This window comes from Pinus tabuliformis, chromosome 4_2 (assembly GCF_031772625.1).
Source record: "Pinus tabuliformis cultivar Carrire ecotype Pingquan chromosome 4_2, CPIR1, whole genome shotgun sequence".
Classification (NCBI taxonomy): domain Eukaryota; kingdom Viridiplantae; phylum Streptophyta; class Pinopsida; order Pinales; family Pinaceae; genus Pinus; species Pinus tabuliformis.
Window position 1 is genome coordinate 3,644,136 of NC_142304.1, and position 13,521 is coordinate 3,657,656.

Here is a 13,521-nt window from a genome sequence, read left to right on the forward strand (position 1 = left end):
GACCAGCCTTCCCATTACAATGTGGCACTTTCACACTACATGGCTATGGGCACGTAGTAAAAGAAGCATATATTATTATGTCTCTGAAATTGGCCACAGTTCGAGGGAGACAGTATGACCCGAATCAAGTTGTTAAGGACTTTACCACTATGGTTAAAGTCAAACAGTTTACTCATGAAGAGGATTCCTTTGATGACCTCTTTCAAGAAGCTGAAACATTTGCACAAGTCCTACATTCAACATCATTATAGTTAATTCCAGATGATATTAATGCTTTTCATGTTTATAGGAACAAATGATTATTGAAGGTCCCATTAGGCCTATTAAAAATTGAACCAATAAGAGAACTGACTCCTAGCGTAAGCCTGGATGGAAGTTCAAAGGAAAATTCTGATGAAGAAACGTAAGAGAAGTCGACTCATGAGTTAGAACAGTCAAAACAACAATCTCAGAAAGGAAAAGGGATCCCTAATAAAGATTCTGAGAAAGATATAGGAGGAAATACTGAGGAAACGACCGAACAGGCCTCAAACAAGAAGCAGACAGAGGTGGTTTCCACTTCAGCTCAATCAAGGAAGGTTCCAGTCATTGACCTTGACAAGGAATGGGAGAAAATCAATAAGAAGCTCCAAAAAGGTAGAAATCTTGAGGAAACATCTGAATTGAAAACCCCCAAACAGACTCAGCATAAAGAAAATCCAGAGACAACAGAGCAAGGGGTTACAGACACTCAATATATTGAGGTTATTCCTAGTTTTCCTACTTCCGAAATTTTCTTGAAAATTGAAGAGATACCTCCATTAGATATATTCTAAAATCCTACTCATAAGGCTATAGTCAAAAGATAATGAAAGAAGAGGAATTTAGACACCACTTCTGTTGCAAATCTACACAATGAATCCATGGATGTTGTGTGGAAGGATACTCTTGTTGACCCATCCAAAAATATTACAAAGTTGTCATAGTTTGCAGGAGCTTATGCCACAACAACCATTGATAAAGAAATGGAAGTCTGACCACTACTAAAAGAAGAAGAACAAAAAATTCTTCTGCTTGAACGACAATTAGAACAAGAAAAAACTAATCAACAAGCAGAACAATAGGTATCTTAGCTTCAGAGGGAATTTGGCCAAATGAGGTTACAAAACCATTCCATCTTATCAAAAAATGACTCGCAGATTCGTCAAATGCAAGCTATGGTGGATAGATTTAAATATAATCCTCAAACTGACGAGTTCATCAAAGAATTAATCAAGCTAAATTCCCTATTAATACAGTAAGAAGAAATGTTCTACCATAAAATATCACAGATTAATCCTTACTGTGAGACAAGTGATAAATTGACAAACCAAATGATTGATATGAGGTTTGAATATGAAGAAATCCATAAAACTATTTATGAATTTCTTACCTTGTAGGAGTCTGATGAGGGAAGAAAAGTTGACCTACCAAAAATAGAAGAATCCCACAAAGGAATTATGTTTTCATACAGGGATACACGATTAAGACAGGCAGAAAGGGCGACAGTGACAGCAGCAGGTGCAACAAGCAATATAATACAAGCCATTAACAAAAACCTCCACAGTGCCAACCTTGTTAAAGAGTGCATACCAGGGTTTCTCCCAAATATCAAACAATTGGAACAATAGTGGAAACAGAGAACGCAGACCAAGGAAGAATCAATTAAATAGATGAAAAAACTGGATTGGGCGACACAGCTAGTGGATGACTTTGCGGTGTTTAACTACCTCTACACAAAAGATGGTGCCAGCCTTGTCAGATGCCATATTTGCTGGACAGTTAAAATCCACAATTAGTTAGCCGCCTTAGCTCAAACCAATGATCAACATTTGCAATCTCAAAGATTGACAAGTTAGTCAACTAAGTTAGTTCAAGTTTAAAAGAGCTTGTCATTAGTTTAATTCTATTTTTAGATTTATTTTTGTCCACTCTGAAGAAGGTTGTTTGACACCTACTTAGCTATTTTTGTAATAATCTATTTTTGAGGCATGTATTTTAATATTTAAGCCCCTCTCATGCATTTTGAGAAGGGTCCAAAATTTTATCAAAGACACTTTTCAAGACATTACACTTTTGTATTTTTGGGAAGGTTTTGATGAAATTAATGGAACATGATCTATTTTTCTGTGAATATCAAGCATGCTCTACTGAAATTACACTTCTGTACTCTTATAGTGTATTTGATTGAATGAAATTGGATCAATACTGCTGAGCCCATGAGCATAGCCTTTCTTATATGGTACTTCTATCGTATGATTGTGTTTTATTTATGCATTAGAAACACTCTTTCTCTTTATTGTCTTATGTATGAAAATATGAGTTATAGTTTTGCATTATTGCACTTTTATATGATGTTTTAGCTCTGATTCTGTTTTGAATACATGAACAATTACTACATGGGATATAGTTTTCTCAATTGTTTTGTCAAACTATTTATCCAAAAAAAAATATCATTAAACGATTTCATTTCTTTTGGAAGTTCAATGATCTTTATTACCAATTTATTTGAGACATCTTTGTAGATCGCATACTTTAGTTTATTCTCGGGTATATTTATAGTCAGATAATGTTAGATTAAGATATATGCATGGGTTTATTATTTACATTATATTATACTTAGTTGAAACATTCTCCGTTATATCCTATACCATCCCAAAAACATTATCAAATCAATCCTCTTTGGTAAACTGGTCCCATTATCTCCAATCGGATCCACTATATCAAAAGGAAAAGGAGGTGCTTTTAACATCCGGATCAGGTGGTTATCCCCCATGTTGTTGCAACGATTTTTGAGGCTTCAACATTCTAGCACTGGAAGGAGGGCCACAGTTGTGAACGGAAAGAAAATCTAAATCAGAAAGCCATTCTAATAGTAAAACTCCCTCACCATCACCTCCGAATTATCAGTTACATTCCAAATACCCAAATCCTAAACGTGAAGTTGTGAAGAAAGATTTATAATCCACTAGTGTTTCTCCAAAGAAATCCGATTAACCTTCTTCTGCAGAAACTCCCGAATTTTTGTCTTTAATTCATAAGTTACAAGGAATTTATCTATCTCAAGCAGAATATGAATTATCCCAAGCCATTGTTTCTTCTCATTTTCCTTCATCTCAAAGATTACTAGATCACAGAGTGAAATATTTGGAATTCCTCCATTTGAATTTCCTCTGCCTCCTCCTCGAAAGAAAAATAAGAAATCAGAATCAAAAGCTCATAGTGAGATTCTTTCATCATCACCAAAAACACCCTCATTCATTCCATCATCTTCATCTCAAAACCAATCATACACCTCATCATCCTAGATCGTGATTTACACAGGTACATGAGCACAGTCTTCCTCTACCCAATCACCTTCAACCACTGGTACATCTTCTTCCGCACAGATACCCATAATGGCTCAAAGACCATGGACAAATCCAGGAGTTGTTCAAATGACAGGACCATTGCATCCATTACTTGCTCATCCATTAAAATGGTTGCCAAAATTCAATCTCGATGATGGTCTTGCTATCAAAGAACACATAAATAACTTTATGTTGTCCATAAATCTAAATGGATTTGTTGAAGAAGATGCAGTTGTATTATTATTTCCTTATACTTTACAAGGATCAGTAGGATCCTGGTACTTTTCATTACCATTTGGTTCTATTAATAATTGTAATGCATTTCAGGAACAATTCCTAACCAAGTTTGGAGATGACCGCTCAACGGCTGCACTTCTTAACTATCTCTCCAACTTGAAGGAAGAATATAAAGAGTTGATTAAGGACTTCAATTCCCATTTTAACAAATTATTAAACAAAATTTCAGTGGCATCCTGGCCAAGCACTAAAGTTCAAAATGAATGGTACATTTTTGGTCTTCCCTCAAATGCATCTATTTTTGTAGACAGAGCCACCAAACCAACTTTGGCAAAAAACATGAAAGAAGCCATAGCTGTGGAAAAACACATTTTAGCTTTAGAAAAGAAGAATGCTTTAGAAGAAAGAAAATCCAAGAAGGTCACTTTCAAAGACAAATCTAAGAAGAAAGCACCTAAAGATCATTTCGATCTTAAAGGTCTGCAAAAGGGACTCAAAACCATGTCCAATGAAATGGTAGACATTAAAAAGCAGGTAGCTGAGACTTCTTCAAGGAAAGATTTTATACCTTACAAAAGAAACCCCTCCTCTGATCCTAAAACTCCAAATACAATATCAAATGATGAATCATATGTGGAGGAAGAATAAGTGTCAATAGCTGAAGAACAAACTGATGACGAAGAGACAGTTGAAGTACAAGGAATGTGGGATTTCATTCTTCCTATGTCAGATAACGAAGAATCAGAAGAAGCATTATCTCTCTCTACTAGAAACAAGAGCATTGTTTTCCACAAACAAGTCAAAAATAGAAATCATCAACTCCTGCTCCCAAAGATAAAGCAATAGGTAATAAATCTTCTCCCAAATCCACTCAGACAATTCCTCCTCAATCCAATTATTCACCTTTAGCTAACACCTTGCTAATATCTGATGAGATGGAATACAACATTGTCAAAAACATGAAGAATAGTACAAAAACTATCACGTTCCATGAGCTTAGAATGTTGAAACATCAACAAAATTTATTTCTCAAAGAATTAAAAGTAGTCCCCACTTCTCCTCTTCCCGTTGCAATAACTTCTCAGGCTGCTCAGGAAATGGGTAGGCCTCCCAATACTTCATTAAATAAAATTAGTTGAACTGATGTTAGGTGGTAGATCTAAATCCCATAAACCTCCTTTTATTTTGACTTTTTAATTCTTAAATAAGAATTTTCACAATTGTTTAGTAAACTCTAGAGCCTCATCCAACAATTTACCAAAAACTGTTTGTGCAAAATTGAATGTTGAACCCTAGAAATCTGTTGTTCGCATTGTTCAGTTAGGTCGATCTCAAGTCGAAGTCATAGGAGAAATCAATCAGGTTACCATTAGACTCTCATCAAACCTGAAAGTATGTCAAGTGATTGATGTTCTTGTGGCCGACATCCCTAAATTCTACAGTTTGATCATTAGTAGAGATTGGTCTGAAAAGATTCATGGCTATTTCACAACAGACTGGTCCCATATGTGGCTTCCTTATAATGGTAAGCCAAATGAAATAAGGGTCGATCGTGAGAAACATTTAAAGTATATCATCACAGAATTGGAAGGATAAAATGAACCCATCACATACAGTAGTAATAACATTGGAAATTATTCAGTTGAATCATTTTTAGGAAATTTTAATGCCAATGCTTCACCCTTTTTGGAAAATTCTATTACATCACAAATCGAAAAATTTTCTCAAACGGATTCTTCTAAATGTATCAATCATGTAGATAAACCTGTAGTCAATATTTTATTTTGGAAATTATTTTTTGATCGATCTAAATCTAATGATGGAGCTGGAGTGGTTGCATATTGGTTAGCCCCGAAGGAGAAAAAACTATGTTGGCATGCAGACTTGAATTTGAATGCACAAATAACACTGTTGAATACGAAGCATTAGTTCAAGGGTTGTATAAAGCCATTGGCCTTGATATTAAATACCTTCAAGTATTTGGAGATTCAGAAATTGTAATCAAACAGGTGAGGAATAATATTCATTGTCTTTTTGGACATTTGAAACATTATCAATCACTAGTCTAGGACCTCACCTCACATTTCACAGCATTCAACATTTTCCCAATTCCAAGACTTCAAAATGCAAGTGCCAATGTTTTGGCTAACGTTGCATCCAAGCTCATACCACCAGGAGATTATAGTCCTGATTGATTTTCTATAAAATTAATTTTTAGGCCTTCTATTCCTGATAACATCACCAATTGGCGAGTTTTTAATAATGATCCAAATATCATAAATTTTCTAACATCTGAAGGCTCTTATGATAACGAGATAATATATGAAGTTCAGGACAATAGCCAGCTTGTTAGGGTCCCACCCTAACCCCCTTATTGTTGTATTAATAAAACCCACGGTAGTGGCCCGTGGTATTGCATGTATGAGTCATATATAAAGGATAGAGACTCCCTGCGAGGAGTATCGTGTCTTATTTTGTAATCGAGCTCTGCTCTATTGGAGGTTGCCCCCTCGAAGAGGCATGTGAACATTGCTCTTTGAATAATAAAATCATTGCTATTCTGTGTTTTGGGTATCTTTTCTTCGCATATTCTATGTTCTGGGTATCTTTTCTTCGCATATTTTGTGTTTGGGTATTACTTTGCAGGTTAAGAGCATAACAAGTGGTATCAGAGCACTTTCCAGGGCTCGGTGGGATCTCCAATTTTTAGCAAAAAAAAAAATTGGCTAGAGACGTGTTCCGGCGTCTTTAAACCACGGGATCTGTCGTTAAGCGCATAAACCTGCGGATTTGGGGAGGCATGCACGCAGGAAATACAAGAGGTGGTCACGTCTGTTGGACTCCCTTGTAACCCTTGTGGGTACCCCTTCGAGTAGTAGCGCATTAGACAGAACCACGCACGGACTGTCTTCCACGTACCCTCTGGGTATATAGGAAGCCCCCTAGGCTCCCTTGAAACCTCGCCATAGATAAACCTTCGGCCGTCTTGTGGCTACAGTACACCGAGAACAGCACTCGGAGAGATTACTCGCCCGTACGATAGGGTAGTCGGGTTGTACGGCTAAGGGTACGATCGATCCTCCTTAGTTAGAGCCCTGAAACATTGGGCCGAGTACTACTGTCAGACCCTTATGTATATTGCGATCTGTAGCACCTGACACTCCTCAAGACCATAGTTCCCTTTCTATCGGGGGATCACACATCATCTATTCCAGATTGGCGGGTGCAAAGAAGTGCAGCAGCAACAGACATCAGTCTGACAGCTCTATCAGATCAGCAGCAGCAGTTTTTCCACCATTCAGATCTCTCAGATCCACCAGATCGGAAGGGTTCCTGTACCTGGATATACGTTTCGCAGGACTTTTGGCAGCATTGACATTTTGAGGATTTGGTGACTGCAGTATTGATCAGGAAGGAGTAAAACTCCATTAGGAGTTTTCCAAAAAAAAAAAAGAGTCTGAGATCTTCCGGGGCGCTTATTGGTGATCTAGCCCATCAGAATCAGGATGACGAGCTGAGCAAGGTGGTACCATTCAATTTCTTAGAAAAAAAATTTTAGGCGGTCCCAATTTTTCATCAGGTTGGTGTATGGTAGAAACTCGCACTCAAGCGATGGCCAATGAAAGGATGGACAAAATTGAAGACCATGTGAACTCCATCCAAACTGCGGTGAACGAAATCCAACATGAGATTAAAGGAATAAGTCTCCAGATACAGAATGCACTCTCGAAGGGCAAGGAGCCAGCCCACGAGGAGGCATATAATGGCCATGAATACCATGAGGGTGAGTCTAGCCACTCTCCTCACGTCTGGCACACCCATCCACCACCCAGTCAGTGACCTCCCAAGTTGGATATGCATAAATTTGACGGTTCTCACACGTCCGCATGGCTAGCACAAATGGAGCAGTATTTCAAATTGAATCATATACTAGATGAGGGGACTAAGCTTATGGTGGGCACCATGTACTTGGACAATGAACGATGGCAATGGGGGAATGGCATCAGCGTTGCAATGGACATTTTCATAATTGGGCCCAATTTGCCAAAGCTCTTCGAAATCGCTTTGAACAGGAAGACTCTTTTTTGGGGCGTCTCACTAAGCTCCAACAGACGGGTACAGTGGATGAATATATTACCGCTTTTGAAGCCTTAGCCTTTCGCACTAAGGGTCTCACAGATGAGTTCTACATGGAATGCTTTATCAGCGGTCTTAAAGAAGCCATCAAAGCTCAGGTTCTACTCCACCACCCTCCCACGTGGACAGAGGCTTGCCAGGTAGCTCGTAAGGTGGAACGTGCATTAACAGCCCAATCCAGCCGCCCCAACTTCCCCGCTAAAGGTCGTCCCCCACAGGCTCCCAACACGACTCAGACACTTAAGATTCAAAAGGTGTCACCTGCGGAAATGGCCGAAAGAAGGAAGCAAGGACTATGTTACTATTGTGATGAAAAATATTCTCCGGGTCATAAATGCAAGGAGCCCAAGTTTTTTCAAATAGATGCCACTGACTACAACTCCACCGAGGAAGATCCACCACTTGAGGAACCGGAGGCGATCGAAGAAGATAACCAAAAGGAGATTGTATCTGACGAACCAATTATTTCACTAAATGCATTGGCAGGAATTTCTTCCCCTCAAACTCTCAAAATCAGGGGTTTTCTTAAACATCACCCAGTAGTAGTCTTGATTGATAGTGGAAGTACCCATAATTTCATCCATCAAAAGATCGCTGAAGCAGCGCATTGTTTTGTCCGGGCAGTTTCTAACTTCCAAGTCCAAATTGCAGATGGGGGCACAATGAAATGTGAAGGCCGCTGTGAAAATGTCAAACTTCAAATGGGGGATTATCAGTTGAAAACCCCACATGTTTGCAATACACATGGGGGGTTGCACATTGTCCTAGGCGCAGAATGGCTCCGCACTCTTGGGCCAATCACAATGGATTTCCAAGAGTTATATATGAGTTTTAAGCAGAACAACTCCACACATACCCTCCGTGGACTACAGGCGGGAGCCCCCTCTATCATCAGCTCGCATAGGATGGAAAAATTATTAAAAAAGGGCCATCATGGAGTGGTAGCTCAATTTAATGCCATCCAGGTAGTCGAAACCATGTCTCTGCCAATTCATCCTGAGATGCAACAGATTTTAAATAAACATTGGACGGTCTTTGACAAGCCCCATGAGCTTCCACCCTCGCGAGGGGAACATGATCATAGCATCACATTGGTTCCAGGGGCCCAACCCCCAAATGTGCAGCCATACAGATATCCGTTCACCCAAAAGAATGAAATAGAAAAAATCATCAAGGAATTGTTGGAAGCAGGTGTCATTCGTCCCAGCATTAGTCCTTATTCATCCCCAGTGATCATGGTCCTCAAGAAAGATGGGGAGTGGCGGATGTGTCCCGACTTCAGGGCCCTCAATAAGTTGACAGTCAAAGATAAATTTCCCATCCTGGTGGTTGACGATTTGCTGGACGAACTCAATGGGGCTCAATTCTTCACTAAGTTGGATCTTCGCTCAAGCTACCACCAAATTCGCATGAAGGAAGTCGACATTCCCAAGACGGCTTTCAGAACTCATGAAGGCCATTATGAGTTCCTGGTCATGCCATTTGGTCTCTGTAATGCCCCCTCAACTTTTCAGAGCCTTATGAATCACCTCCTCAAACCATATCTCAGAAAATTTGTCCTTGTCTTCTTCGATGACATCCTCATCTATAGTGGCACTTGGGCGGCACATCTTCAGCATGTAGATCTACTCTTGCAACTGCTCCGCAAGCATAAATTATTTGTCAAGATGTCTAAGTGTTCGTTTGGCATGGAAGAAGTTGAGTATTTGGGCCACATTGTGGGGCGTGAAGGTGTCAAGGTGGACCCCAAAAAGATCCAGGCAATGCAAGAATGGCCTCAACCTAAGACCTTGAAGAGCTTGAGAGGATTTTTGGGTCTCACAGGCTATTATCGTAAATTTGTCCGCAACTATGGCCGCATAGCGAAGCCCCTCACTCAACTCCTAAGGAAAATTCCTTCTTCTGGAACGAGGAAGCACAACAGTCATTTACCGCTCTCAAAAACGCCATGTGTTCCACTCCCGTCTTAGCACTACCTGACTTCACCAAATCCTTTGTCATTGAATGTGATGCTTTGGGTACAGGTATTGGAGCGATCTTAATGCAGGAAGGGCGACCATTGGCCTTCACCAGCCAACAACTCAGTGGGAGGAATCTGGGCCAATCTACCTACGAGAAGGAAATGATGGCCATCTTACATGCAGTTGAGACCTGGCGACCTTACTTATTGGGGCGACGTTTCCAAATCCGCACAGATCATCACAGTCTTAAATATTTTTTGTAGCAACGCCTATCCTGCCCACAACAAAATAAATGGTTAGCCAAAATGCTGGGATATGATTATGAGATCATTTACAAGAAAGGGAAAGACAACAGTGTAGCAGATGCATTGTCGCGCCAATTTGAGGAGGAAAGTACTATGCTCGCAATTTCCCTCCCCATTCCAGACTGGATTGAAGAGGCTCGCAAGGAATGGTTTTCACACCCCGGGCTCTCCCAACTCATTTCTCAATTGCAGGTAGATCCTAATTCCAGCAAGGGCTACTCGTGGCAGAATGATATTCTTCGCTACAAGGACAGAGTCGTAATATCACCAACATCCACCCTCAAAAGTCGCATTTTGGCAGAATTGCACTCATCTCCCATTGCAGGACATTCGGGCTTTCAGAAGACGTATGCTCACACCAGAAGATCATTTTTTTGGACCGGCATGAAAAAGGACATCCTTACTTTCGTAGCAGAATGTGATGTCTGTCAACGCCACAAAGGGGAAACCGTCAACACACCAGGCACATTACAACCATTGCCCATTCCGGCATCAATTTGGACGGAGGTTTCCATGGATTTCATTACAGGGCTTCCAAAGTCTGGGAACAAGTCAGTCATCATGGTGGTTGTGGACCGACTATCAAAGTATGCTCATTTCTGCGCCCTACCCCAACCGTTTACACCAACTTTGGTTGCTCAATCTTTCATGGATCAGATCTTCAAATTGCATGGCATGGCCACTTCTATTGTGTCCGACCGCGACCCGATCTTCACCAGTAATTTTTGGCAGGAACTCTTCAGAATACAAGGCACTCAACTCAAACTCAGTACTTCATATCATCCGCAAACAGATGGTCAAACCGAATCCGTCAACAAATGTCTAGAAACCTACCTTAGGTGTTTCACTTCAGAAAAGCAACACCTTTGGGTACAGTGGTTACCTCTGGCTGAATGGTGGTATAACACCAACTATCATGCCACCACCAAAATGACTCCCTATGAAGCAGTCTATGGTCAACTTCCGCCTTCCCCTACTTCTTATCTCACGGGGTGCTCCAAAGTACAAGCCGTGGATCAACTCCTACAACACCGCGCAACCATGCTCGCCCATCTTCGCGAGAATCTTCATCAAGCTCAGAACCGCATGAAGCAACAGGCCGGCCAACATCACTCAGAGCGCCAATTTCAAGAAGGGGATCAAGTCTTTTTGAGGCTGCAACCATATAAGCAAACATCACTCAAAGACAAGGGTTGTCAAAAGCTCTCTCCAAAATTCTACGGACCATACCATGTACTTCAGCGCATTGGAGAAGTGGCTTACAAGTTGGCTTTGCCACCTACAGCAAAAATCCACCCAGTTTTCCATGTATCATGCCTCAAGAAAGTGATTGGGAACAATTGCCGAGTTCAAACCAGTCTACCTGAATTGGACGACGAAGGGTCAATCTAGCTTCAACCTGAACAGGTTCTAGACACAAGGGACAAGCACCTGCGCGGCCGCATGATTAAGGAAGTCCTCGTCAAATGGAAAGACACCTCTCCGGAAGATGCAACTTGGGAACCAGCCACTATTCTTCAGCAGTTTTCGCAGCTTCAGCCTTGAGGACAAGGCTAGTCTTAAGGGGGAGGGCATGTTAGGGTCCCACCCTAACCCCCTTATTTATGTCATGGGATCACGTCATAGTCAAGAGTCAATAAAGCCCATATTAATATTTGTAAGTGGTTAACCCGCAATTAATGACGGGACCACAGTTAGTTGCAAATGGGCAGTAGTATTAGATAGATGGTATTAATAAAACCCACGGTAGTGGCCGTGGTATTGCATGTATGAGTCATATATAAAGGATAGAGACTCCCTGCGAGGAGTATCGTGTCTTATTTTGTAATCGAGCTCTGCTCTATTGGAGGTTGCCCCCTCGAAGAGGCATGTGAACATTGCTCTTTGAATAATAAAATCATTGCTATTTTGTGTTCTGGGTATCTTTTCTTCACATATTCTGTGTTCTGGGTATCTTTTCTTCGCATATTCTGTGTTTGGGTATTACTTTGCAGGTTAAGAGCATAACACAGCTTAAGCAAGAAATATGTTTAAATCCCATACCTAAATATGTGGTAAAGCTGGAAGATCTGTATGATCTTAAGGACGGATTCAAGAAACCTACTAACTCAAAGCTTCAAAGTTCAACCTTGAGGTTTGAGTTAGTTAATCTTGGAACTAACCTTAAGCCTCAAAATATTAAACTGGGTCTTGGTCTTACACCTGATGAGAGATTAGCCTTTATTCATTTATTGGAGAGATATAAAAATGTTTTTTCTTGGAATTATGAAGATCTTAAGACATATGATACTTCCATCATTCAACATACTATTGATATGATATCCAATGAAAAGCCTACAACAGAAGTTGAGAAAGATTCACCCAAACTTAGAAAACCAAATTCAAGTCCGAATTAAATAAACTTCTCAAACCCAAAATAATTTTTCCTATCAAACATTTAAGGTGGGTTTCTAACCTAGTTCCAGTCAGGAAAAAGAATGGTGATATTCGAATTTGTATAGACTTTTGCAATCTCAACAAAGCTTGTTACAAGGACAACTTTCCATTGCCTCCTATGAACAAATATTGTAATCAGTTGCGGGCTCAGAGTTAATGTCTTTTCTAGATGGATATTCAAGTTATAATCAGATTCTCGTACATCCAGATGATTGACTAAAGACCACATTTAGAACCAAATGGGGAACATATGGTTATCAAAAGATGCCATTTGGATTAATCAATTCTGGTGCAACATTTCAGAGAGCCATGGATATAGCTTTCAAAGGTTTGGTGAATACAAAAGTGGTAATTTATTTAGATGACATAACTGTGTATTCAAGAAAGCATAGTAATCATTTAAAGGACTTAAAACAAATCTTTGAACGTTGTGAGAGATATGGAATTTCCCTAAATACAAAGAATGTTTCTTTGCTTTAAGTGAAGATAAGCTTATTGGATTTATTGTATCTAAAGATGGCATTCACATAGATCCTGATAGGATAAGAGAAATTTCTAAAATCTCTTTACCTCACAACAAAAAATCCATGCAATATTTCCTAGTTCACATAAATTTTGTCAAAAGATTTGTCCCTCACTTTTCACGAATTGTTTTACCTCTCCAATCTATAATCAAGAAAAATCATGTTTTTAAATGCGGACATATTGAGCATGAAGCTTTCAATCTTATTAAACAAGCCATTATAAATGCTCCCTCTTTAGCAACTCCGAATTTTTCTAATCAGTTTGTTTTATATCTTTTTTCTTGTTAGACATCATATGCAAATGTTCTGACATAGGTCAATGATGAGAGAGCCGAAGCACCAATTTCTTTCTTTAGCTCCAATTTGTAGGGTGTTGAATTGAATAATTCAGATGTTGAAAAGAAAGCTTTCACTGTTTCAAAATCAATAACCCATTTCAGACATTTCTTTCTTAAAAATCACACTAAATTAATAGTTCCCTTCTCTCCAGTGAGAAATTTACTAATGCAAAGAGAATTAAGTGAGAAAAGAGAAAATTGGGTAACAACACTGC